Source organism: Lactuca serriola, chromosome 3, assembly GCF_051521515.1.
Source record: "Lactuca serriola cultivar US96UC23 chromosome 3, Lser_US96UC23_V15, whole genome shotgun sequence".
Taxonomy (NCBI): domain Eukaryota; kingdom Viridiplantae; phylum Streptophyta; class Magnoliopsida; order Asterales; family Asteraceae; genus Lactuca; species Lactuca serriola.
Window position 1 is genome coordinate 47208370 of NC_136410.1, and position 4438 is coordinate 47212807.

At 26.0% G+C, this 4438-nt stretch overlaps 1 long non-coding RNA gene across 1 annotated transcript; it reads left to right on the forward strand.

Annotated features, from left to right (window-relative positions):
- Positions 1 to 1061: 1061 nt before the first annotated feature.
- Positions 1062 to 2113, forward strand: LOC145094401 (uncharacterized). The gene is made up of 3 exons (XR_013703329.1): positions 1062 to 1217; positions 1576 to 1734; positions 1808 to 2113. It is a non-coding gene; the product is annotated as an uncharacterized LOC145094401 (long non-coding RNA).
- The last annotated feature ends 2325 nt before the right edge of the window (positions 2114 to 4438 follow it).

The following is a 4438-nucleotide window of genomic DNA, read 5'->3' on the forward strand; positions in this document are numbered from 1 at the left end:
TTGAACATCGTTTAAATAGTGTGTGAAATCCTTATGAACAAGTTTTATTATTTTGTATTGAATGATTATGTAATAGAAACAAGTTTGTTTATTTCTGTTAGTTTTTTATATTCAAATATTTTTAAATATTACCTATGTTATAGTATCTGCTATGGGTAAATATCCTTGATAAAAACAATAACAAATCAACAAATGCCTTCATTTTGTATCGACATTCCTTTTTCTCTTCCAAAATGCATCCCATACAATCTACTTCATACTCCATGGCTTGTTCCATCATGAATTTTGGTTGTATTTGCCCATTTTCAAAATAGTAAAATTCCAACTTTCTCGATTACCCTTCCATTATCATTAACCACTCTTTTAGTTCAGATAATCCATAAACGGTTCAAATGAGAACTATTTCATCAAACAATATAAATAAATTACCACTAGCATGAATATGTATTTAAAAGCAAAAAATAAGTGAACTTACTAACTTGGAAGTTGGAAACACAACAACATGTATCTTATCACAATTTCATTGCATAAGGAATACCAGAGGGGTACAAATCTTTCACAACCACGTTTAACATGGACCCATCTGTCCTGTAGCTGTTCGATAGAAAATGCATAAACCTAAATAAACCTTAAAAACCCTAAAAATGTATAAAAGAAATACTTAGAGATATCTATTTTTTTTACTCTACAAAATTAAAAATCGTTATTTATTATATAAAATCATTGAAAAAATTTATATATATATATATATATATATATATATATATATATATATATATATCAATTTTTTTCAGCGAATGTGTCCCAAAACCTGCGATTTTGTAGCCCTATAAAGTAAAAAAAGATTAAATATCTTAAATTATTTTTTTCTATGTATTTCTATTGATTTTTTAGGTTTTAAGGTTTCAAAACTTTATGCATTTTCTTTTGATTTGCTCCCGACCCAATACATGGATGACTTGGGCTTAGGCCCAAGACATCAAAATTTTAGGGCATAAAATAGAAATATCCATTATATGTATAAGAATGACCCAATTAACTTAGCGCATATCTGTTAACTGACTAGAAAGAAACCAGGGGAAAGAGAGGCGTCAAACAATCAATCGATCAAATGCACAACATAGAGAAACGAAACGTCGTGCCTAGAAACTCGTTGCTCATTGGCGCTACTGTCGATAGAGAAATCAATGCCTAGAATCGTCTCTTATAAATAAAAGGTAAGAACATATTTTTTATTTTTCACTTTCAGTCAATCGATATTAGCTCTTAAATATGAATTTCTTTGTTATGTTGATTCTTAATTTCTTGTATCTTGATTTCTGATTTAGAGAATCGATATTAGCTCTCAAATTTCACCTTCAGTCAATCGATATTAGTCAATCCATTCTTAGTTTCTGATTTAGTGATTTTGTTGTGATTGTATCTTGGTGGCTATTTCAGTTTTTCTGAAATCAAATCAAATTTCTCATATATTTGAGTTATATATTGCTATTTCAGAAATCATATTTAAGTAAGTTTAATCTTGAAATATGCTTTATTTGTTATCTATTTGATTTCTTCTATATTTGATCACAGTAAAAAAAGGTGTACCAAGTCTCAAAGACATTGAATCACACGAGGAAGCCACACTCAATGTCTGGAGCCTCTGTGTTAGTTCTGCGAAATTGGGCTTGATTGAAGTCGCGTGGCTGTCTTCACGTAGAACTGGAAGGGATCATTCTCAACAAATGAAATGTAATTTCTTATGTCTCCTCAAAACTGCCATTAATCATCATCTCTTAATCTGGTTTTTGTGGTTTTTTTTCAGGAGTTTGATTACAGTAGGAAAGACATTGGATATTTTGATTTCTGATTTCTCTTCAACATTTCTACTGATTCGAGTGAGTTCAATTTTTAATAATGTGATTTTAATAAGAATTTTGTGATTTGTTTCAAGTTTGGGTTTCTGAAATCAATTTGATGTTTGTATTTCTTACTATTTATGTGTAATTTTATTTTTTGTGCAATTTCTTTTGTATTAGATATGCAGCTTTGGTGTTGTCTTCTTACTATTGATCTGTTGTTTGTGACTAGTCATTACGAGTAGTCCTTAAAGCATAGTTAGAAATTGAAGTGCGGTACTGTCAAAAAATATTTTCAATGATTTATTCATTGCTTTCTAGCATTTGCTTAAAGTTTGTTTCTAATCTAGTGTAACATTGAAATTCCAATGCTATTTCGTCTATTGTTAGGAGCTCTTTTTTGAGGTGTTATTTTTTGGCTATATTTTAAGAACTTTGGATAGGTGTTTGATAATATTGATAAAATGAAAGCAATTACAACAAAACCTAACTAATAGTGTTTGTATAAATTTAATAAAACACAAGCAAATACAAATACTCTTTAATGAGTATCATTTGTATAGATTTGACAAAATTAAACTAACTACATCAACTCTTCACCTATATAAACTACACCCTAGACACTCCAAACTCACTCAATGCAAATAGACTGGTTTCGACCTTGTCTGTTGGGGTATTGTGTCGGGCATGGAAAACCAATGAACCTCAAATTTAGAAAGTATGATATATATATATATATATATATATATATATATATATATATATATAGAGAGAGAGAGAGAGAGGTAGGTTCATATGTTTTTCACATCTATTGTGTGCTAGAATGCACCAATAGAAATTTAGTATTAATTATATGTATATTAAATGCTATCCATACTTATAACTCATTTTTATGGAAACTAATTAAATTCGTCATTAATGTCAACAATAGTATTCTTTCAGAATAAATTCATATCTAGAAGAATGAGAGTGTATTCCAGCAAAATCAGAGTATATTCTAGTAGAATCCACTTTTGTTCTTCATATTCTATACAACTTTATTGTAGTTTAAGCGAGTGGGTCCTGAAACAAAATACGAACTCATATATAAATACCTAGATGCGAATTCATTCTGAAAGAATGTTGTTGTTGAGATTAATGACGGATATAATTAGTTTCCATAAAAAAAATTATAATTATGGATATCATTTAATATACATATAAGTATGCAAATCATTTAATATCTATATTTATTTAATAAAATAATTATTTAATTTACTAAATTCCTATTGGTGCATTTTAGCACACAATAAATATAAAAACCAAAATAACCTAGCCCTATATATATATATATATATATATATATATAGGGAAAAGTTCAATAGAGAACCATAATTATGGGTTCTTCAAGGAACCAAATCTTTTTTTTTTTTTCCAATTTCTAGAGCTTATTTTTATCGAAAACAAAATCTAAAAATATCTAAATTCATATATTAACATTGTGAATGTGAAAAGTATTTTTCGGATTCACGTTTCAATTCGGATTCACGTTGTGAATTTTCGAAGAATCACATTGTGAATTTGACGTAAAAAAAATTGAATTTTATATTATTGGAAAAAAGATAAAAAGTTATGAATTTCTGTATTTTTAGTTTTTTTTTTTGATAAAAAATAAGTTCTAAAAGTTGAAAAAAAGATTGGTTCCTTGGTTAATTATGGTTATCTATTGAACCTCACCCTATATATATACTACGCAAATGTCCGCGCGTTGCGCAGAAACACCTATATAGCTGAAGTCTTTACAAATATATGATTTTTTAAATATAACAATAACGTTGTTGTTAAATTTGATATAATAATTTGTATATATGAAATTGTTATAATATATTGATTATTTTGAATTATATGATAATATATACATTTATTATAACTTCATAATCTCAATCGTTTGAATGACTTCTACTCGCGAGTTACACATGAATAAAATTAAATATAATATATGATTTGATGTTATTTATAGTTGTTTTTATTGTTAATTAATTTTTTAAAACTTATTTGCTTAATGTTTTAATTTCTATCATTATAATTATTTAAAACATCAAACATTGTTTTTTTTTTATTTTAAAGCTAACAATATAATCATTTATATAGAGTTGTTTTTTTTAGTATTGTTATTCTAAGTTATTTTAAGCTACTTATTTGGAAACTTTTAACGATTATAAAAATATATTTAAGAAATATTTTAGTTAAATTAAAATTACAATTTAGTTTTTGCTTTTATCACTACAATTTATCACTTTTAACTATTTACAAAATATTCTTTAGTTTTTTTAATTGGAACTGAAATTTATATTTGAGTTGACATTATAATGCGCAGAAACACCTATATAGTTGAAATCTTTACAAATATATATTTTTTAAAATATAACACTAACGTTGTTGTTAAATTTGATATAATAATTCGTATATTAATTTGATATAATATATTGATTATTTTGAATTATATGATAATATATAAATCTATTATAACTTCATAATCTCAATCGTTTGAATGAGTTCTACTCGCGAGTTACACATTAATAAAATTAAATATTATATATGGTTTAATATTATTTATA